Genomic DNA, 24,808 nt, shown 5'->3' with positions numbered 1-24,808 from the left:
ATCCTTAAATTATTTCCGTTCTCATTAAAGGGTGATGCTAAGACATGGTTTAATTCTCTTGATCCTGGTTGTGTGCGTAGTCCCCAGGATATGATTTATTACTTCTCTGCTAAATATTTCCCTGCTCATAAGAAACAAGCTGCTTTAAGGGATATATATAATTTTGTGCAAATTGAAGAAGAGAGGCTCCCACAAGCTTGGGGGAGGCTTCTCCAATTACTTAATGCTTTGCCTGATCATCCTCTCAAGAAAAATGAAATACTTGATATCTTTTATAATGGACTAACCGACGCTTCTAGAGACCACCTGGATAGTTGTGCTGGTTGTGTTTTCAGGGAAAGAACTATTGATGAAGCTGAAATTCTATTGAATAATATGTTGACTAATGAAAATAATTGGACACTTCCCGAACTAAATCCTAAGCCAACTCCGAAGAAAAGGGGTATTCTATTTCTCAGTCCTGAAGATATGCAAGAGGCAAAGAAATCTATGAAAGAAAAAGGTATTAAAGCTGAATATGTTAAGAATTTACGTCCTATTGAAGAAATACATGGCCTTAACTTACCAGCTATTGAAGAAATACATGGCCTTAATCTACCACCTATTGAAGAAACACATGGTCTTGATAACCCGACACAGGTAGTAAAGGTAAATTCTCTCTATAGATATGATAAAGCTGAAATCCCGCCTACTAAGTTTGCTAGACAATGCTTAGATGAATTTGATAATTTTATGGTTAAGCAAGAAGATTTCAATGCATATTTGGTAGACAATGAAAACGCAATGCTTATATGATTGAACACTTGAGTGATTATATGTCTAGAGTTAAAGGTGAACTTAAACTCATTAGTAAACATGCTTCTATGGTTACCAGTCAAGTTGAACAAGTACTTAAAGCTCAAAATGATTTGCTCAATGAATTAAATAGTAGGAAAAATGATAATGCTGTTAGAGTTATGACTAGAGGGGGTAAAATGACTCAGGAACCTTTGTATCCTGAGGGCCACCCTAAGAGAATTGAGCAAGATTCTCAGAGAACTAATGTAGATGCACCTAGTCCTTCTAAGAGGAAGAAAAAAAATATAGGACTTTGCATGCTTCTAGTGAACCTGTTGTTGACACACCTGAGAATCCCAATGATATTTCTATTTCAGATGCTGAAACACAATCTGGTGATGAACACGAACCTAGTGATAATATTAATGATGATGTTCATGTTGATGCTCAACCTAGCAATAATAATGATGTAGAAATTGAACTTACTGTTGATCTTGATAACCCACAATCAAAGAATCAACGTTATGATAAGAGAGACTTCATTGCTAGGAAGCATGGTAAAGAAATAGAAACATGGGTACAGAAACCCATGCCTTTTCCTCCCAAACCATCCAAGAAAAAGGATGATGAGGATTTTGAGCGCTTTGCTGAAATGATTAGACCTATCTTTTTTTGTATGCGTTTGTCTGATATGCTTAAAATGAACCATTATGCTAAATATATGAAAGATATTGTTACAAATAAGAGAAAGATACCGGAAGCTAAAATTTCAACCGTGCTTGCTAATTACACTTTTAAGGTGGAATACCAAAGAAACTAGGAGATCCAGGAGTACCAACTATACCATGCTCCATTAAAAGAAACTATGTTAAAACTGCTTTATGTGATCTTGGAGCCGGTGTTAGTGTTATGCCTCTCTCTTTATATCGTAGACTTGATTTGAATAAGTTGACACCTACTGAAATTTCTTTGCAAATGGCTGATAAATCAACTGCTATACCTGTCGGTATTTTTGAATATGTGCCTGTTGTGGTTGCAAACGTTACTATTTTAACGGACTTTGTTATTCTTGATATTCCCGAGGACGATAGTATGTCGATTATCCTTGGTAGACCCTTTTTGAATACTGCAGGGGCTGTTATTGATTGCAACAAAGGCATTGTCACTTTTCATGTTAATGGTAATGAGCATACGGTACACTTTCCGAGGAAACAACCTCAAGTCCACAGTATCAACTCTATTGGAAAAATTCCATCGATTATTATTGGAGGTTTTGAATTTCCTCTTCCTACTGTCAAGATGAGATATGATATTCTTATTATTGGGGACGTGCATATCCCCGTTGAGGTAACCTAGTGCTATTCGAAAGTTCTTTGGTTTCATGCGATTTGGAATGAGTTTGTTAACAAGACCTGATCAACCTTGTTAGTGGATTCCTTTTGATGAGCATGAGATGGATGAAGTTAGAAAGCACAACCTTCTGTACCTTCTTTTTACTTTCTGTTATTTAGATTAAATAAAGAAAAAATAGTATTTTCTGTCTGTTTTCTGATTTATCCGTGCAATAAAAATTACCCCGAAAATAAAAGTTCTCCAAATGCCCCAAAATTGAAATATGATTTTTTTCCAGAATATTAGAGAATAATCGGCACAGAGAACACAGCAGGGGGAGCAAGCACCTGGCCACGAGGGTCCAGGGCGCGCCCACCCCCTGGGCGCGTCCCCCTACCTCGTGGGCCCATGGTGGCTCCAATCCACTTATTCCAGCCACCACACACTCCTTCTTCCTCTCAAAAAAATTACCAACCAGCTCAAGCATGAGTTTTAGCTCATCTTGCTGCCATTTTCGATCCCCTTGCTCAAAGCTCCACTCAGAAAACTGCTTTGGGGGATTGTTCTTTGGTATGTGACTCCTCCAATGGTCCAATTAGTTTTTGTTCTAGTGCTTTATTTATTGCAAATTTTTCTGCTTAGGTGACCCTGTTCTTGAGCTTGCATGTCAAATTTATTTGGTCCTAAGTAGTCCTAATGCATGATATAGTCTCTAGGCACTTGTGGGAGTAGTTGCTATCAATTTTGTTGAGTTTGGTTCACTTTTATTTGAAGTTACTAAAAATTTCAGAAATTTTTCAGAGGAAGAAATATGTTTAGGAAGATGTACCAAGGTGGTTCTTCAAGGAAGCAAGGAGCCAGACCTGCAATACGTGAGCCGGACAATGAACCACCAAGAGAAGCTCAAGTGCGGCCCTGTGAATGGCCGTCAGAAAACTTCATGGTCCGAGCAGGAATTAAGGAGGAATTTGAGGCATATGTGCGTAACGCTGATTTGGAGGGATTCGTGTCAGATAAGTGCCTCCAACACTATTACATTACTGATTCCTTTGTGAGAAGATTTAGATTTTCATCATCACGCAACTCTCACACGGTCCTGTTTGATCTTTATGATAAATCCTATACCATGGACTAGAGGATTTTACTACTGCTTGTAAACTCCCGCAGTGGGTTAGTGCTAGTGAACCCCGCAAATCTGAGTTTAGAGATTTTCTTGCTAGTATCACAGTGGGGGAATCTAGAGAAATAACACAAGCTACCATAGGGGCATTCATCTTCCTGCTATACATTATTTTGCTCTCTTCATAGGTAGATGCATAAATGGTAAGGATGAAGCTTGCCACATGTGTGTTCCTGATCTCAGTGTTCTCAGGAGTGTTGTGTTAGGAGATAAACAATATAATTTGGGGGCTATTGTTGTGCGTAGGTTGCATAATAATGGTATAAATGGAGATTTGTTTGGTGGAATTTATGCAACCCGCTTAGCTAATTATCTTGAGATACCTATTCGTGATTATGATATGGAATTGCCTCCTGCTTGTCTAGATTTTAATGCCATGGTTCGCCATCAGTTTGTTGAGAGGAGTGAACAACCTCTCCAGTACCGACTAATCTTTGACAGGCCTCACACTGTCAATATTGTTCTCCCTGCTCCTACTCTCTTTGACTTTCAGGCAAAGGGGAGATATGTCATAACCAGGGAGGAGGCAAATGAGTACGAGAGGAGGACGAGGGCAGCTCGCCTCCAAGCTGCAGCCCACGATGCAATAGCCGCTGCATCTCAGTACGACCCCAGTTACAACTTTGGATATCTGCTAGGCCAGCCGTGGCCATAGACCAACTTAGGCCAAAAGCCTAAGCTTGGGGGAGTACGTATTTCTCACCGACATTACATTTATGTTCACACAGTCATGCTAGTTGTCGGTGTTCATACTTTTTCATTGTATTATCCATGCTAGTTTATTTTCCTTTTTATGCTTTCTTCTTGTGTGTTTGAAAAACCTTAAGAAAAACCCAAAAAATAGTTGTAGCTTTTAGCTAGTTTACTTTTCATGCTGTAGTGGTGGTAATTAAAAGAAAACCCAAAAAGATTTCGTGTTCTTCTTTTGCTTGTTGGGAGCTTTCCTGAGTAAATAGTTTTACTGCTTTTCTTTTCCTTGGGGGTCGAGAGGGGGAGACCATTATGAAAATGTTGAAGTGGCTCTTATATGCATTATTGTTGATTTAACCAAGAGCCCATATTGCCTTGTCTTCTCCTGTTTATTGAATGCTTGCAGATTCCAGCTTAGTCCAAAGCATGTGCACTATTATTATTATCATCGTTCGGTCGTGCAAGTGAAAGGCAATTATGACGATATATGATGGACTGATTGAGATGAGAGAAGCTGGTATGAACTCGACCTATTTTTTTTTTTGTAAATATGATTAGTTCATCGTTCCTGATTCAGCCTATTATGAATAAACATATTTGCAATGACAATTAGAGATTATAATTGCTTATTCCATGCTTAATTAGCTAGGAGTTTATAACGGTTTACCTTGCGTGCCAACATGCTATTAAAATGGTTGTGATGTGGTATAGTAGGGTGGTATCCTCCTTTGAATGATTCGAGTGGCTTGACTTAGCACATGTTCACGCATGTAGTTGAAACAAAATCAACATAGCCTCTACGATATTTATGTTCATGGTGGATTATATCCTACTCATGCTTGTACTCAATGTTTATTAATTTTAATGCATGTTCATGACTGTTCTCGCTCTCTAGCTGGTCGCTTCCTAGTCTTTTGCTAGCCTTCACTTGTACTAAGCGGGAATACTGCTTGTGCATCCAATCCCTTAAACCCCAAAATTATTCCATATGAGTCCACCACACCTTCCTATATGCGGTATCTACCTGCCGTTCCAAGTAAATTTGTATGTGCCAAACTCTAAACCTTCAAATGAAATTATGTTTTGTATGCTCGAATAGCTCTTGTATCAACTAGGTCTGTCTGTATCTTCCATACTAGGTGGGTTATTCTCAAGAGGAGTGGACTCCGCTCCTCACTCACGAGAAAATGGCTGGTCACCGGGATGCCCAGTCCCATGCTCTAAGAAAATCAAATCAAAATAATTGCAAACAAAACTCCCCCAGGATTGTTATTAGTTGGATGCACCCATTGTTTCGGACAAGCCATGGACTGAAGTTTGTTGGTGGAGGGTGAGTATAAACTTTACCATTCTATTTGGGAACTGCCTATAATGTGTCTAGCATGGAAGATATCGAGATCTCTTGGTTGTTATGTTGACAATGAAAGTATACCACTCAAAATATTATGTATCTCTATTTTAAAATCGAGCTCTAGCACCTCTGCAAATCCCTGCTTCCCTCTGCGAAGGGCCTATCTATTTACTTTTATGTTGAGTCATCACCCTCTTATTAAAAAGCACCAGTTGGAGAGCACTGTTGTCATTTGCATCCATTACTATTAATTTATATTGAGTATGACTGGATCTCTTTTACCATGAATTACAATGTTTAGTCAGTCCTTGATCTTCAGAGGTGCTCTGCATTTATGTTTTGCGGTCTCAGAAAGGGCTAGCGAGATACCATCTTGTTATATCATATTATGATTGTTCTGAGAAAGTGTTGTCTTCCGAGATTTATTATTATTGCTCGCTAGTTGATTATGCCATTGATATGAGTAAACTTGAGACCTAAATCTTATTGCGAATATGGTTAGTTCATAATCTTTGATGAAAACTTGAATGCTGGCTTTACATATTTAAAACAACACGAGCAAACAGAGTTTGTAAAAGTTTTTCTTTATCACTTTCAGTTTATCAACTGAATTGCTTGAGGACAAGGAAAGGTTTAAGCTTGGGGGAGTTGATACGTCTCCGTCATATCTACTTTTCCAAACGCTTTTGCCCTTGTTTTGGACTCTAACTTGCATGATTTGAATGGAACTAACCTGGACCGACGCTGTTTTCAACAGAATTGCCATGGTGTTATTTTTGTGCCGAAATAAAAGTTCTCGAAATGACCTGAAACTTCACGGAGATTATTTTTGGAAATAATAAAAAATACTGGCCAAAGAATCAAGGCTAGAAAAAGGCTTACTAGTGGCGCACCAGTTTTGCCTACTAATGGCGCACTACTGGTGCGCCACTAGCACCACGCCACTAGAATATTTTAGTAATGGCGCACCACAGGTGCGCCATTAGTATCTGGTATACTAATGGCGCACCACGGGTGCGCCATTAGTATCCCACAGGTGCGCCATTAGTATACCAGTTACTAATGGCGCACCAGATGGAAGTGCGCCATTAGTAAATTTTTTTAAAAAAATTCGTTTTTTCTTAATCTCAGGTCACTATTTCACATATGAGATATCCAACACATATATATACAACAAGCATCCATATAACAATGATATCCAACACACAAGTTTCATCATATATACATACATAGCCAACACATAGTTCCATTGTTACATATTACAAAAGTTTCACATTGTTCATCCAACACCGTTATCCATCCAACACCATATTACAAAAGTTTCACATAGTTCAGTTCTCATTGTTCTTCTCGTTCTCCTTCCTCAGCCTGATGCGCCAAGAGCGGCGAGGCGGTGGAGGCAGCTGTGGGATGTAGTCTTCTACCACAATTGGCGTGGTCATGTCGCCCAGCTGTGGGATCGCCGGCGCCACCACCGGTGCGTGGTCATTGTCAGGCACCACCACCATCGCGAGGCCACCTTCAGGCAGGACGGGCACGACCATCGCTAGGTCATCCTCAGCCACCACCATCTCTTGCCCATGGTCAGCCACCACCATCTCTTGCCCATGGTCAGCCACCACCAGCGCTAGGTCATCCTCAGCCTGATGCCCATCGTCATCCTGCAGCTCCTCATCCCCACTTTGCTCCTCTTCTCCCCCACTCTAGTCCGGATCATCCTTCTTGCTGTCTTTGCTGCTGCCAAAATCGCTGCTGCTTTCGCTAAAGCCAGAATCGCTGTTGCTTTTGCTACAGCCATAATCGCTGCTACTTTGGCTGTAGCCAATGTCGCTGCTGCTGCTCCCATTGCCTGTCCAAATGCAACAATGGCCGTTAACAATCGATGTGAGACAAAGCCAAATGTAGAGTAATAAGAAGAGGCAGAACGCACTGGCATCTTCGTCGTCAGCGTAGCGCATGCGACACATAGTCGTGTTGAAAACCTTCACGATGAGCATTGTGGCGTCATCGTCGTACCTGAAGAGAAGAAAGTACCCGGTCCGCAGGTCGTAGGCACTGTAGAACTTCTCCCAACCACGGCACAGGTACATGTGGCCCTCCTCGATCACCAACTCCACGTCCCACAGCCTGCGAACCCCGCTGCCGGCCTGTCGGAGCTTCACATTATCTGGCGGATCTTCACCCAGCATGTTCATAAAAGTGTTAGGCAGCCTCTGCAATTTGGGACAAGGAGTGATGTAGCAAACAACAGAGTTATCATAATGAGATGGGTGAAGGGGAGATCTCTCGTTTTATATACCTGCCTCGTGGCTGATATTGAAGTCCCAAGTATGACACTGAAGAACTCGAAAGCATCCAACTCGTACTCCGGTGAGGCAGAGCGGGGGTGGCTGCTTCCCCCCATCTCTGATAAGCAGTAGAAGAGACCAATTAGTACCCTTACAACATCACATTGCAAATAGATGAATTGTGTAGGTATGCATGGATTTAAGATTATTTGTGCAAAGCCAATTTGTCAATGATTAATATGATATCTCAATTTCCACCAAATAATACATTTGTTATACACCACATTTTCTTTTCCTTTGGAAAAGAAAAAAGCACACTGCATTCAAGTGAATGTATCTTTTATTGCCCAACTATGCATTGGAAAATGTCCACAAATCCCCAACTATGCATTGGAAAATGTCCACAAATGGAGTGAGATCATTAACTGTCAAGTTAATAGGGATAAGAGTACACTTATGATAGTTAATTGTCATCCCAGCAATTTGTTCAAAACAGGTTAGAATCCATTTCAGATTCAGAGCAATTCCAGCATCATTTTCCAACAATAAAAGGGTATCATTAGCATATTGTACTCTTATAATAGCACTCTTATAATGGAACTATTCTATGACCATACTCGAAGGGGCTCCAGAGATTGCACTTGCACGCACAGATTGTGTACCACGGTCGAGGGGAGGGAGGGAGGGAATGGGGAGGAGGGGTGGAGAATTTCATTCACAAATTCTTAGTAGTTTTTTAATACAACAGAATAAATCTTGAGATCTCATTCACAAATTCTTAGTAGTTTTTTAATATAGTAGCTAATTGCCTGATCTGGTTGGTGCCAAGATCAAGTGGTGACCTGACCTCTTGCCTTGAAGTTTCTATTCCTTACAATTTAGTAATGCTAAAGGTTCTGCTTCCCTTCTTCCAATGGGCTATGTTGATGTATGTGCTGAATATAGATATATACAGTCTAGTTGGTACATCTATACATCTGATAACTGAGCACCATCAGCATCAACGCGCTACTATTGGTGTTATTAATATCAAATAGCCCTGCATACCTAGCCTTAGGCAGTATTTTAGTTAATAAACCTACAAGTCACTCACTTCTTACTGATGATTGGTCTGTTGGTGTTTGCTTGCATCTATTGAACACAACAGGTTCCTTCCCTAAATAACTGGAACACAGCAGGTGTTGTGCCTGGTGATGCTAATTGGCTGTCGGTCACCTAAACGTACTTGTTTAATCCCTATGTGTTGCATACAAATATGTACATTCATCACCCCTTAGCAAGTTTATTTATGTTTAACTCAAAATCAGATTTTTTTTAGGTGTTGCATATAGATTTTTTTAGGTGGTCATGTATGTGTTTTTGCTAGCTACTGAGGGAGGGAATGGGGAGGAAGGGTGGAGAGGGAGGAAGGAGGAAGGAGGAGGGGTACCTGGGCGGGTGCGGCTGGTCGCCGGGTGGCGGAGGACGGCAGGGGCAGGCGGGGTGTGGGCACGTCAGAGGAGGAGGAGGCCCTCGCTCGCCGGCTGCTGCAGGGGCCGGAGGAGGCCCTCACTCGTCGGAGGGAGGAGGAGAGGAGAGGAGCGCTCGGCCGATCTCGTTCGGGGGGCGCGGGGGCGGCGGGGGTGGAGTCCCGCGGGGGTCGGGGCGGCGGTGTCGGGGCAGCGCAAGACCACAGCGGCGGCGGCGTCGCCGACGGCGTGCAGGCGCGGCGGACGGAGGGGGCGGAGCAAGGGGCGGCGGCGTACGGTTGGGGTCGAGTGGGGGATCTGGCGAGGGAGGGAGGGAGGCCACAGTGCGAGGGAATAGGTGGAGTGCGGGATGTCTATCTAATGGCGCATCTCCCCCAAGTGCGCCATAAGTATGACGATAGCAATGGCGCACCTCACCCTAGTGCGCAATTAGAAATTACTAGCCCGACTGCTCATGTTATATTTCCACCTAACCCTATCTCCATCAGAACATGCCCACTAGCCCGACTGGTCAGCACGCAGCACACACAATAGGAGGTCCTGGGTTCGATTCCCAGGCTCCCCAATTTTTGTTTTTATGCATTTAAAATGTTGTTTGATATTTATTTGTGTTTAAATATGTTAAAACTTGTTTAAATCATAACAGTAATATTTTTTTATAAAAACAGTAATAATTTTTATAAAAACAGGGTGTGGGGGAGAGGGTGCGGGGGGTGCTCGGCGGCGGTGGAGCGGGGGAGGGTGCGGTGGGTCGTCGGGGGTGCGGGGGGTGCTCTGTCCTTGTCGTTACCGGTGTAGGATTCCATCGTTACCCCGGAGTTCTAATAACCATCGCTCTTCATGTCCTTGTCCTCGGTGTAGAATGTGTAGCCGTTGAATGTGAGGCGGAGGTTGCGGCGCGCGCGGGCGAGGGCGAGGTTGGTGTCGGCCCTGCGGCGCTGCTCCCGCGAGAGTGGGGTGGGGTCGGAGGGGAGGATGGGGAGAGGGAGGCGGCGGGGGCGCGGATTGGGAGCGGACGGAGAGGAACTGGCGCGAGGGAGAGGGACGAAGGGGAACTGGCGAGGGAGAGGGAGGAATTAGCTATAGCATTCATTTGTGACGGTGGAGCAGGCCGGAGAGGGTGCAGGGGGTCGTCGGCGGCGGTGGAGCGGGCCAGGGAGGGTGGGTGGGTCATCGGCGGCGGTGGAGCAGGGGAGCTAGGGTGCGGTGGGTCGTCGGCGGCGGTGGAGCAGGGAAGGGTGCGGTGGGTCGTCGGCGGCGGTGGAGCGGGGGAGGGTGCGGGGGGTCGGCGGCGGCGCCCGGTGGAGCGGGGTAGAGGGTGCGGGGGGTGCTCAGCGGCGAGGGGGGCCGGATCTGGCGAGGTGGGATAGCGATCGAGATGGAGGGGGATCGCTAGTAATGGTGCACTGTTCCCTGGTGTGCCATTAGTAGTTTTACAAAAAAATAAAAAAATATAGTAGTGGCGCACTATGTGGCTAGTGCGCCATTACTAGTTAGAACTAGTAATGCCGCACTGTGCCCTGGTGCGCCATTAGTATGTTTGGAAAAATAAAATAAATTTTTTTTGTTACTAATGGCGCACCGTTTGTCTGGTGCGCCATTAGTGTCTTTCACACTAATGGCGCACCAGCACATGGTGCGCCACTGCTATATAGCAATGGCGCACCACATGTCTGGTGCGCCATTAGTGGCCATTCCATCTATAGCCCTTTTCCTAGTAGTGCGAGGGTGGGGGGGCGCCCTCTGCCTCGTGGGCCCCTTGGTGCTCCACCGACCTCAACTCCAACTCTATATATTCACGTTCGGGGAGAAAAAAATCAGAGGCAAGGATTCATCGCGTTTTACGATACGGAGCCGCCGCCAAGCCCTAATCTCTCCCGGGAGGGCTGATCTAGAGTCTGTCCGGGGCTCTCGAGAGTGGATTCCGTCGCCATCGTCATCATCAACCATCCTCCATCACCAATTTCATGATGCTCGCCGCCGTGCGTGAGCAATTCCATCGTAGGCTTGCTGGACGGTGATGGGTTGGATGAGATCATGTAATCGAGTTAGTTTTATTAGGGTTTGATCCCTAGTATCCACTATGTTCTGAGATTGATGTTGCTATGACTTTGCTATGCTTAATGCTTGTCACTAGGGCCCGAGTGCCATGATTTCAGATCTGAACCTATTATGTTTTCATAAATATATGTGAGTTCTTGATCCTATCTTGCAAGTCTATAGTCACCTACTATGTGTTATGATCCGACAACCCCGAAGTGACAATAATCGGGACCACTCCCGGTGATGACCGTAGTTTGAGGAGTTCATGTATTCTCTAAGTGTTAATGCTTTGGTCTGGTACTTTATTAAAAGGAGGCCTTAATATCCCTTAGTTTCCAATAGGACCCCGCTGCCACGGGAGGGTAGGACAAAAGATGTCATGCAAGTTCTTTTCCATAAGCACGTATGACTATATTCGGAATACAAGCCTACATTACATTGATGAACTGGATTTAGTTCTGTGTCACCCTATGTTATAACTGTTACATGAATAATCGCATCCGGCATAGTTATCCATCACCGATCCAATGCCTACGAGCTTTTTACATATTGCTCCTTGCTTAGTTACTTTACCGTTGCCACTGTTACAATCACTACAATACTGCTACTGTTACTTTTGCCACCGTTACCGTTACTTCCATACTACTTTGCTACTAAACACTTTGCTGCAGATATTAAGTTATCTAGGTGTGGTCGAATTGACAACTCAGCTGCTAATACTTGAGAATATTCTTTGGCTCCCCTTGTGTCCAATCAATAAATTTGGGTTGAATACTCTACCCTCAAAAACTGTTGCGATCCCCTATACTTGTGGGTTATCAGTAATATCATGATTCTTCCCACGCCCCTTTATCTAAATGCTTTTGAACTTGCTGTCATATCATGTATATCCTTCTCCGCTTCCCCTTGGGAAGGATATACTCCCTATTCTTGTGTGTAAACACATTTTCCTTTCCATTGGTCTGATTACTTCGATAATTTCATTTTCCTTTCCATTGGTTTGTTTAACCTTCTTGTGATCTATATGATATAAGAAGAAATAAAACACCCCAATGCACAACCTTGTCAGTGAGACCCTGTATTGTTGATTACATTCCGGTAACCACCGATGGACGAGAACCTTGCCGATTGGTCCGCCTCGTTCAACAAGCAGGAATATGGTTCTCCTCGTCCCTCGCCCTTGGTACCAATGTTACCACCGACATAACTAACAGGCTAACCTCTGACGTACCTTGTTGTCGTGAACAGTGAAATGACACCGTTCTCCATACTCTTGATCTGCCCTCATCATAGTTCCATAGGACCGGAACCTGACTCTCCTATATATCCTTTATTCCAAAGTATCATTTGCTCTTGGCTTTGTGTGTTGTAACGAGCCACCCTCCGAGAGATAATCTATTGCCGATGCTCTGAACCCCCTTCTCACACACTGTTCAGGTATCGATCGTTTGTCCATTCGCTTGAAACTTCCTATTGTACCTTCATTTTTGCTCTCGATGTTTTCTTAAGTTTCAACTCGAGAGATATTTCTGCCACATCCTTGAATTGTTCACCAGATAATCAACCCTATAAGGGTCAGTTCTCCTGAAGTTACTCTTTACTTCCCCACTTAAATCTCGGGATGAGATTTCTTGTAGTGGAGGAGATTTGTAACACCCCGAGAATCATGCTACAGTAATATCCCACTAATGGTGCCATGTCATCAAGTTTTTCTAAGCCAAACTGCTCCTCGATAGATTCAAAGTCAAATTCAAATTTAAAATAACGCCAAATAAATTATTTCTCCAAGCAGTAAAACAAAAATGTTCGCTGGGTTGCAAATATTAACTAACTAAATGTCATGAATGATTCAACATCATTTGAGATATTTAATTTCCCCTAGAAATTTCAGCAGTTCCGAATCAAAATTTTAAATGCTTTTCCAGTTGTGAAAAATCCAAATCAATTCAAACTCCTCCCAAACTTTTTGTGGCAGTGGCAGATATTGTAATGTATTTATTTGGCCAAGTTCCCCATTTTACAAAGACCAATTGGCAGCTCAAAATGTTGCAAACAGATTCTGTAAAAGAAAAACAGAAAATCATTTAATATAAAAAGGAAAAGGCCTATCTACTACTGTGCACGTGAGCCCACTAGCTACTGTGCCTAGCGCAGCCCAGCTCCACCTCTCCTCCTACCTCCACTCCAGTGGAGGCAGAGGGCGTGGAGGCCATCCACCATGGCCACCGACCACGTGTCGGGCATCCCGCGGCCCTCCTTGGAGGTTAAGAGCATCGCCCCGCACTCCCCCGAAAATCCTACCCCACTCCCCCCTTCCTCGCGCCGCTTCTATCTCCCACATACACACCGAGCGTAGTCGACGTCGCGCCCTCGTCGATCCCGAAGCCACCATTATCCCCGCGCCCTGCCAAGGTGTCCAGCAACTCCGCCATCGTCTTCCTCGTCCATGAGATCAAGCCCGGGGGCACCGCATCGACCGGATCGATGCCGTTTTCCACCTTCGGTCACCGCGACACCATCGCCGGAATTGATGCCTCTGCAGCTCCTAAACTCCTCGAAGAGCCTCCTTGAGCTCCCTTGGTGAGCTCCGCGTCTTCCCCCTCTCTTTTTCATGCTATCCCAATGTTGTAGTTGTAGTTTTCGCCGGCCGCATATCTGCACCGCCGCCATGCTCGCCGTTGCCGCTATAACCCACCCCGCGTCGAGCTGCTGCTGCTACCGTGCTCTGGAGGGCTTCACGAAGCCGATGCTCCGAGTAACCCGCTCGTTTGCGTGCTGTAATGGAAACCCAGCCGCGGTCGTGACCTTGTGGTCGCCATTGCTGGACCTCGCCCTGCGCCCGCTCGCCTGTGTCCTCTGGACGCGCCCGCCCTAGACCCGCACCCGCGTCCGCTGCCGCTGCCGGCTGTTGCCGGTGCGTGCCCAGTCGCCCATGGCCGCGCCTCTGCGCCTGCCGCCGCTGCCTTCTCCTTGCCATTGCTCTGCTTCAGGCGCTGTTGCTGCTCCCGTCCTTGGCTGCTGCTCCTTGCTGCCGGAGCTGCTGCTCCTTGCTACCTACTGCTGCCGCTGCCCACTGCTGCCTACAGCGCTGCACTACTACATGCCGCTGCTCATGCTGCCATAGCTGCTGGTGGTGGTGTTTAAGTTGTACATGGCCATGGCCTTTTCCTTTGTGCATGGCCGGCTGGCTCTCTGGATGAGGCCGGCCCACTTACTTTAGTTTATTTTTGGCTGATTAGTAATTAGGTATGGACGACGATAACTGCCACACGTGTGGGCGTTAAGGGGTTTGCCCACACGTTTTGTGTGGTGCCTAAGAGGACCAGCCCACATGCCTACCTGTGGGCAAAACAACTAGCGCCCACACGCCTCTTTTTTTCCCTTGCGGTCCCTCTCATGCGCCTACGTGTGGGCAAAATGCATAACGCCCACACGACCTCTCTCAGCCACCTACCTCGCGGTCCCGCACGCCCAGCGTGACAGTTACCATGCGTCCCCGCAGTTGCCATGGTCCGGACCCTTTTCAATGTCAGTTTACATGCAGTTGCCATGTCGCTGAACTACAGTTGCCATGTCGGACAACTACAGTTGCCATGGTTGCTCAACTGCAGTTGCCATCTCAGGTCAAGTGCCAGATGCCATTTTGGACAACTGCAACTGTTGCCATGTATGGTCTGGTTTACTATAGTTTCCATGATTTGAAAACTTTAGATATTGCCACCTACTAACACTAAGCAGTTGCCATGTATGGTCTGGTTTACACAGTTGCCATGATTTGAAAACCTTAGGATTTGCCACCTACTAACACTAGGCAGTTGCCGTGTAGCGCTACAAAGAGACATGGCAAAACAACATGTTCGGGTAAAAGAGAGAGTTGCCATCTACTTACAAGCACACTAGGGCAGTTGTCGTGTACCCTGCAAAACATATGGCACCTGAAATGTTCGGGTAAAAAAAGAGAGTTGCCATCTGTTTACAAGCACACTAGGGCAGCTGCCATGTACACTTCAAAACGCATGGCAACTGGCAGCTTGGGTGTGGGAGAGGAGACGGGCGTGTGGGCGAGATGGCAAATGCCCACACACCAGCCCTTGTGCGTGAGTGAAAACTGGTGTGTGGGCGAACTGCTAAACGCCCACACACTGGCCCCTCCGTGTGGTGAAACGGATGTGTGGGCGACCGGGTGAATGCCCACACACCAGCCCAGTCCTACGTAGCACCACAAACATGCCAAGATTCATGCACCCACAAACGGACGCGGATCCATGCGTGTGGGCGAGATGTAAACGCCCACACATGTGGGCGTTAGTGTTTCCGTTAGGTATAGCTAGTAGTCAATGGCATGTGGGACCTCCCTTGATTAAATTAGTTAGATGGTTTAGTAATGCATGTGGCAATGACATGTGGGCCACACATTCTATTGACCGGTCAAATTGACTCGGTCAACCCAACCCATGGTCCCACCCGTAATACACGCTGGTTAGCATAACCCCATGTGACAAAAGTAATTAGATATTTAATTTTTGAATTGAAATAACTCAGAAAATATTATAAAAGTTTGAAAATTAATATAAAATAGTCAGTAACTCGGATGAAAATACTTTGTACATGAAAGTTGCTTAGAAAAATCCAACAAATCCGAATACGCAGTCCATTCATCTGTCACATGCCCCTAGCATGCTAAACATGGAACTTTTCCCCTCTTTTCCTATGTCCGGAAAACGCCAAACACCAGAAAACCTCTTCGGATGTTTTCCCTCTCCGTCTGCAACATGTAGTACTACGTTAGAACACCCTTAGCTCTTCTTATTGCCATGTCATGCATCTGTTTGCACTGTATTTACTGTTTCTCCCCTCTCTTCTCTCCGGTAGACTTTGAGACTGACGCCGATGCTGCCCCTGTGATCGACTATGTCGACGACGACACTTCTTCCTTATCAGCAGAGCTTCCAGGCAAGCCCCCCCTTTGATCATCCCGATATCGCCCATTCCATTCTCTCATGCTTGCATTAGATTTTGCTACTATTATTGTTTGCTCCTATTCTGATGCATAGCCTGCTTTTGTAACCTGCTCATTGTACCTTACCTACTTATCCTAAACTGCTTAGTATAGGTTTCTTAATGATCCATCCGTGACCCCCACTTGGTCCTTGTTGCCCCTGCTTCATCATCGACGACTCGATCAACGTGATCGACGACCAGAGCCCGAAGCCTCACATCACATCACGCCCCTTTTGTAGCTCGACTCTGCAGAGTGACCATCAAGTGCCGAGGGTGGAACCTCATACATCACTCCTGATGAGATCTCTGTAGTGTAGCTATTCGGTCGTGGTCATCGAGGGTGATTTCCTCCTTAACCACTTCCGATACGACTCTGTCATGCAACCCCTCAAGTGTGAACCTCGAGGGTGGTTCCTCTTACGTTCACCTTGATGATTACATCGAATGGAATTCACCGGGGGTGATTTCTCTGGTTTTCCCCTTGATGTTTGGACACACGGATACTTGGACTTTACAACTGTTACTTGGAAAGGCGGGTCGACCCTGAGGGGTACCCTCGAGTGATGTGGAGACGGGTTGACCTGGAGGGTACCCGAGAGTTGAATACGAGGCGTGGTCGGGCATTCTTAGCCCTTGCCGCAAGTCCTCGACTCGGGGCGACGGGGTCACATCTTTCGTGAGTCTCTGCTCGTGACCGCACTACCAACACACTAACGGTTTGGGTATTTCATCCGAGGGGCCACTGTCCTGATAGCACTAACCATCACGTGGGCATAGTATGGGCATTCTGCGTCGTATGCATCAGCCGAAGCTTAATAGACGTCAGCGACTGAGCGGTGCGCGCCGGGTTGGACTGGTAAGCACCTGCCTTTTTAACGAGGTAGCTAGGTCTGCTCAACAGCTGCCCTCGCAACCTGCAGGAGTTCTCGGGGCGATGGCCCATGACCCCTTGGTCCATAGGTTTAGTCCGGCGTGCTGACCTCTCTATTAAGCCTAGGTCGGGTTGCGGCTTATTGTTTGGCCGAGGCCGGGCATGACCCAGGAAAGTGTGTCCGGCTAGAATTAATCAAGCGTGATGGGTAAGTTGGTGCACCCCTGCAGGGAAGAAAACATCTATCGATAGCCTGTCCTACGGTAATGGACACTTGGAGTTGTATCCTGATTGATACAACTAGAGCTGGATACTTGAGGTGATAACTGGATAGTATGGCTCTGGGATTGCTTTCTCGCAGGGAGTCGAGAAAGGATCTCTGGCCGAGGTTGATAACACTACTACTACTTTACTTTATGCTATTCTGTACTCTTCTGAATACTGCAAGATGCTTGGAGCTGCTTGAAGATGCTAGTCTTCGATAGGCTAGGTTTTCCCCTTCTGTTCTGGCAGTCTATAGCCCAGTCCATAGATACAACACATTTCATTGATACTGATGCATATGTAGTGTAGATCCTTGCTTGCGAGTACATTGGATGAGTACTCACGGTTGCTTTGCTCCCCCTTTTCCCCCTTTCTTCTTCTTTCCGGTTCATGCAACCAGATGTCGGAGCTCAGGAGCCAGATGCCACCGTCGATGCCTACTAGTACGTGGAGACCGCCGATGACCAGGAGTAGTTAGGAGGCTCCCAGGCAGGAGGCCTTGCCTTTTTGATCGTAGATGCTTTTGTGCTGGCCTTCTTAAGGCAAATTTGTCTAGCTTCTGTCTGTACTCAGATATTGTTGCTTCCACTGACTCTTGTGTTTTCGAGCTTATGTATTCGAGCCCTCGAGGCCCCTGGCTTGTAATATAAAGCTTGTATTATTTTAATTTGTGTCTAGAGTTGTGTTGTGATATCTTCCCGTGAGTCCCTGATCTTGATCGTACACATTTGTGTGTATGATTAGTGTACGATTGAATCGGGGGTGTCACAAGCTCCTTGTGTTCATGTAATGATTACTACGGTATTGTAATACCAAGCTTGATTGGATCCTGATATGATCGTGTGATGTCCGTGATGGTAAGCTGGTGCATGTGATGGTCACGAGGTAACCCGAGCAGAGTAAGTTGGTGCATGATAGTGTCATCAGATTGCATGCTAGTATCATCATGTTCAGATGTTCATGCCATGCTCGTATGGTTCTAGCTGTATCATGTGCGTGCTATTATTGGTCTGATAGTACCATGTTAATCCTTGTTAACCTGTAAATGCCATGCTGTTGTTTGTCTTGACTGCTTTTGGTTATTGTGAGCTTGCAAGTACTTTGAATGTACTGACCTTGCGTGTCATCCAGTTTGCAGGTCCTGCCTGGATTGCTTGCTTGTTTGGTGTGGTTCCTGTGCTCGCGAGCTAGGATAAACATTCCAGCCAGTGTCCCTGCGGATTGGAGTCCATCATCGTCGTTCGTTGTTCTGCTACCAGTAGAGGTTCCGCTGCCTCGAGTTGTTATGCTGCTTGCATAGAGCAACTATGGTTGGCGTAGTGTCGCCGTGCCGATGTTATTCATTGTAATATCGGAGACCTTGTATTTGTATTCGTGTTGTAATAGAGAGCTGGTTTGTTCTATGCTAAGCAGTGTCGTATTCCAGAAGACTTCACCTGGATCTCTGCGCTGGAATACGGGGTGTTCCGGTTTCTCTGAGCCGGTGTGCAACATATAGCAGGTCTCTACACTAGTAAATACAAATACTAAATTTTTATACTACCAAATGTGCTTGAAAAAACTGCATCCATTCCTGCAACAACACATGAGGTTTTATCTCTAGTATTCAATAAAATGATGATGTCCGTGAGGGTCAAATAATTCAACTTTTTTTCAACCACAAAAAAGCCAAAGTTTATTTTGCACGAGATCATATAGTAATCCGGAATCAATTAGACATTAATCGTTGTGATTTAATCCAAAATAAATATTTCTATTAATTTCCTCCAAAGAATATTTTCACTAATTCTATACGAATTATACCACGCGCCAATGCTCAATTGTGAACTAAAATATAGATCGACGGATACAACCGAATATGGTAATGAATTTAGTGGTTGTATCTTTTTCTACTAAAATATGGATGGACGAAGTAAATTGAATCCATCAATGCACTCAAATCGAGCATGATATTTCAGCGGCGGCTCAATGGTTCTTCTTCTCTGGTTTAAATGCAGGTCGTTCATGTAATGCGGATGAGGAAATGACTACTTTAAATGTAATGAATTCAAACTAGCAAATTTTAGATTTCTAAGCATGGCAAAACTAAGGGTTTTTTAAGTGAAAACTATGTTCTTGTGAAGATGGAAATTTTCTTTAGAAAGAAAATGAAAAATCAGAAAAATTATGTTGTCACGAGGAAGACAATTTCCTCAATATAATGTATCATAAAATTTTCATTTTGTCATGCTTACAAATCTAAGGTCATATTTTTCATATTTCTCAATTTGTTTGGAGCATTTAATTTGCATTGAATAATGGCCCAACTATTTCCCAATGATGTAGATTAATATGATCTTTAATGTCCACCAAAAGATGATCTTTCATAGCTCTCGCTGCCCCTCCACTCCCTGGTGCATTGGCTCCGCATGTCCATCATGCCGGCGACCTCCTGGTATATATAGGGGCGCCCCACCACACAATTGCCAAACACCCCATCAATTTCTTCTCTCCCTCTCTCTCCCTCTCTCTCGGCAGAAAGACAAACACAAAAAAGGGGAAGCAGAGCAGAGGACCGCCGGAAAAGGGAAGAGGAGAACGGCAGAGGAGGTAAGTTCCACCGCTGGGATGCTCCGAGGGAAGGCGGGAATGGGTAGGGGCGGCGCCGAGAAGCCATCGGAGGAAGAGGTCATCGAGCTAGAGGTAAAGCTGCCTGCCAGCTCGGAGAGACGGCTTGACTTGCCAGTGAGTCTCCCTCATATTACTATTTAGATCTGCTCCTCTGTTCTTCCGACCTTTAGTTTTGTATCTTCATGTGGTTTGTTACACCCGCATGCGCACATGTTTGGTTCTTAATAAATTCATGCTCATGTGGTTTCGGTCCGAGATGAAATTCCAAAGAATTATATAATTTGCAGGTAACTATGTCCGGATATCAAACCCATCTCCTTTGATTGATTTGACGGCATGATAATCAAAATTTTGGTTCTGCTGAGCTCTGATTACAGAGTTGTTTCTTCTTCATGTTCATCATACAAATTCTTAACCAGGTGAAAATTTCTTGTTTTTGTGCAGTCTGACAAGACGTTCTTGACTCCTCATCTCCAGCAGGCCACCCAAGACGGCCACCAGGACCTCAACCTGCCTCCCACGGCATCCACCACCGATGTTGTCACCACCACCTCCGCGTTCTACACACTCAACATGGTCCGCGAAGCACTAGAGCGCGCCGCCGCCGCGCGTTCACCACCTCACCGGACATGTCGTCCTCCTTGTTGGCGTCCACCTCATCCTCGTCCTCCTCCCAGGGAAAGCGCAACCGCTCGCCGCCTTCAAGCACAGCGCCATCGGCTGCAAATCCCGACCATCCGCACGTGCGTGTGCCCGTCCTGCTTCACGCACGAGCTCATCGCCGAGGCCGAACCCTGGTGCCCGCGGTGCGGACCAAAGGTGCCGCCGCTCCCCAGTACGCCCGCCGCCCACAACAGCAGGAAGAAGCCCAGGATTGACCTAAATGCTGAAGCCGATGAGACCGAATGAATAAGAAAAGATGAAAGACAAATGTTTTTTTAATTTTTGGAAAACTTTTTCATGTAGTCAATTGGTTGGGGTAGCAGAAGGAGTAGGGGTTGCAATAGAATACCAAGGATTTGGGTCTCATGCCCCGGGCCAAGCCCTGGGGGCCTGGGTCCTAGATCCGCCACTAGGAAGGAGCCCCACCGTTTGAAGACACTACAATGTTTTTCTTCATGACCACCATGGTGGAGATCCGAGTCGGCTCGGCCATGAGTTATGTGTCCTTGCATATCTGCTTTGATGAATCATCATTTGAATCAGCACCTCCACCTCCATGGCACCGGTGGCGATGCCACCCCAAATTAGGCTGGCCGTCCCCCTCCCCCGTGCTCCTTTGCAGTTGCAATGCCCTGTTGTTTAAGAAACTTCGCACACACCTGGGAATCTCAATTGAAACTTTTTTTGACATCAAAATACTCTTTATTGCAAGATGATGACCAATTATGTTTTACAAGAGTATCAACAATTTCTATGGGTGGATCTTCCATCCACCCCCACACACCTTATTTCTAGCTAGTTTAGCTAAATCATGGGCAGCACATTCAGTCTTTCTAGGAGCATGCCGAAATATAATATGCTGGAAATCACACACAAGGTGATATATATCATCAAAAACTGCCGCCGACAAACCAAAAGAGGGACGACCTCCATTCTTCATTATTTCTATCTCCTCGATGTTGTTAGAGTTCACCTCTGTGCAGTTACACCTGGCTGTACTTGTTAATGGCCCAAGATGATTATAGGCGCAAGTTTTGGCCCATATGAGTAACGGGCCGGCCTGAAGACCGACAACGCTGAAATCCACTGAACCTTCCGGCCTAAATTACAGCATACCGACCAAAGAATAAACCTAGACTATACAATAAAGAAATTACAGCGTATTACATCCACTTGGAATCAAAGTTCGCTACTGGTGATAATAAAGCGCAACATGACTGCGGATTACATACACTGGGCATCAAAGGTCGCCACCAGTGCATATAAACGTGCCGACAAAAGAATATACAAAACTGAGAGCACTTCAGAAGGCACTAGGCCTAGCAAGGTCGGGCCCCACAAGCAGCCGGACAAGCTGATGAGACCTCAGTTGTGTCAACGATAGATGCTTCATCCCTAGCTGTACAGCACCATAGTGTGCACGGCAGTCCCCTGACATCCTCATTAGATCTTTGACTTCAAGTCGGAGCTGAGCTAAAGCAAGCCTTTCCTCTTTAAGTTGAGACTGAAGAAGTCGAACTGATTGAGGCAGCGACTACACAGAGGTTGTCTCACACCTGCTGGTGAGTAGCTTCAACTCACTGTCTTCATCAAGACAGGACCTTGGGGTCATCTCGTTGTCCTCAAGATGGTTTGGCTCACTATCTTCCCTAAAGTTCTGCCTGGCATAAGAGATACAACTCTGAAAGAGAAACAAGGAGACACGTAACAGGTTTCAAAATTATATAAGCAAATAAATGGATCTGTTCTGCATAAGGAACATGTTTTTACAACTAAAATGGAGGAAATGATGCCTATCCAAATCTATACTAGAACAAAGTTTGAAGGCTTGAGAAGGATGAACTTACATTACATGTTAACACGGGCTGGACAAAGCCCTTCTCCATGTTGATGGAAGGATAATTCAATAAATTCCCCAAAGAAAATTCTTTATAAGCATTGCCATTATTCTACATTTTGCAAAGATTAAATATAGATCAAATAATATTGGAAGGAACAGAGGATAATGAAGCCGAGGTGTAGACTGATGATACATAATAAAATAGCAATTAATTAGGTACAGCGTTACAAGGCAAAAGGTATTGACAAGAGGAATGCAGACATCAACGTGTGCAGTGGCATTGGCTTTATTCAACATTTTGGTAAGAGTAAATGTAGATATGATAATTTGGAGAAAGTGGAGGGCAGGGCAGATAAGATGCAGAGTAATGCTAGACAATCAACTATCTCGCGATGCAAGTACAGTAATACCTCCGCCGTCCGTTATTACTTGTCGCTCAAATGGATGTATCTAGCACTATTAAGTTCTAAATACATCCAATTGATCAATAATTAATACGATACATAGGGACACTAGTAGAAAAAGGGTCAAATGTTCAACTCATTAGTCCCGGTTTGTATTTGAGCCGACACTAATGTGACCATTAGTGCCGGTTCGAACGGCTATGCATTAGTGCCGGTTCGTGTTGAACCTTTAGTACCGGTTGGTGCCACGAGCCGGTACTAAAGGGGTGGTGGCAGGCTGGCGTCAGGCCGGGGCCCCACGAGCCCCTTTAGTGCCGGTTTGTGACACAAACCGGTACTAAAGGTCTAACCTATAGTACCGGTTTGTGTCACCAACTGGCACTACAAGGTCTTAACCTATAGTCCCGGTTGGAGACACAAACCGGCACTATAGGGAAATTTTCAAACTCTACCCCCCTGTGTATCGCCATTTTAGTTTTCAAAAAACAAAAGAAAATGATAAAAACTTCACAGAATAAAATCCTTCGAGAGGTAGTTATATTAGTACATCTACTAGTTAGGAAATTTTAAAAACTTAAGTTTGGACATGTTTTGCAAAAAGTGTAGGGAAAATGTAAAACGGCTATAACTTTTGCATACGATGTCGGAAAAAACATTTAATATATCAAAATGTTCATCACGAAAATCCGCATCCGATTTTGACGGCCTACGGCCAGTTTGCAAATTTTTAGAATCCTCAAATTCTAAAAGGAAAAAAAGATATGCTCAAATTTCAGTTTTTTTGAATTTTGGTCAAACTGTGGTCAAACTACTTATTCAAGAAATATTAGTGTTACTAAATAATTATTCAAGAATATTAGTGTTACTAAATAATTATTTCAGTTTTTTGAATTTTGGTCAAATCTGGTCTAACTATGGTCAAACTACTTATTCAAGAAATATTAGTGTTACTAAATAATTACTGTTTTAGAATAATAGTTTCAAACTCAATCGGTGAAATGTGTGACCTAATGCTCAACCTAAACTCCTGAGGGTTAATAGGATTGACATCTTACATTTGTCAGGAAAACAACAAGTGCAGACTTGGAAAGTAGGGGGAATAGAACTCTGAAGTTAAGCGTGCTCAGGCTAGGGTAGTGAGAGGATGGGTGACCGGCAGGGAAGTTAGACGATTTGGAATCAGTGATCCATACTTCAGCAGTTAAGAGGGGTGATTAGAGACTAAATCATCAAATAATTCAAAAAATCGAAAAAATCAATTTTTTCCGAAATTTTCATAAAAAAATTCAGAAAAAAACCTTTAGTACCGGTTGGTGTTACCAACCGGTACTAAAGGTCCCCCATACCACGGTGCTAGCTCACACCACGTGGTGAGCCTTTAGTGGAAGTTCGTGCCGAACCGGTACTAAAGGGGGGGCTTTAGTCTCCACCCTTTAGTGCCGGTTGCAGAACCGGTACTAAAGGCCCTTACGAACCGGTAATAAAGCTCCGTTTTCTACTAGTGGAGTACATGATAATATTTACTTACATGAGCAATCCAAAACTTCATAACCATTGTGTTAATTCTACATTTATCTAAGAGTAAATATAGATCTTGTAATTTTGAGCAAAGGGAGGATAAAGAAGCGAACATTTACAGTGATGCTACACAATCAAACAGCAGTGAGTGTAAGTATGTTGACAAAGGGCAAGAGGTACTGACAAGAGTATGCAGAGCCCAGTATTGTCGTGAGATCCTATGATCCTTTGAGCAAGGAGATTCATCTGAAATTAGTTATCATACAAGAGAGAAGGTAAGGCAAATGCAGAAATTTAGGATTTCAAATTTTGAACTGATATCATAGACAGTACCTGACCCTGGGCTCTCAGCTGTTCTAATAGGGGTTTGGCCACTGCAGTAGGGGTAAAGTGTGGTACAGTTGGGCCTGTGTTTTCTGTGGCTGCTGATCTATCTGATTTAACAGGTATCACTACCTTTTCCAATTACCTAGTTTGTACTCCTTGAGGATCTACACTCACCCTCTT

The 24,808-nt window shown here is 44.9% G+C and overlaps 1 pseudogene; it reads left to right on the top strand.

Moving 5' to 3' along the window:
• The first annotated feature begins 19,894 nt into the window (after positions 1–19,894).
• LOC123055938 (uncharacterized) lies at positions 19,895–20,785 on the top strand (annotated as a pseudogene).
• Positions 20,786–24,808: the final 4,023 nt, after the last annotated feature.

This window comes from Triticum aestivum, chromosome 2D (assembly GCF_018294505.1).
Source record: "Triticum aestivum cultivar Chinese Spring chromosome 2D, IWGSC CS RefSeq v2.1, whole genome shotgun sequence".
Taxonomy (NCBI): Eukaryota; Viridiplantae; Streptophyta; class Magnoliopsida; order Poales; family Poaceae; genus Triticum; species Triticum aestivum.
This window is presented reverse-complemented; position numbering and strand designations above follow the sequence as displayed.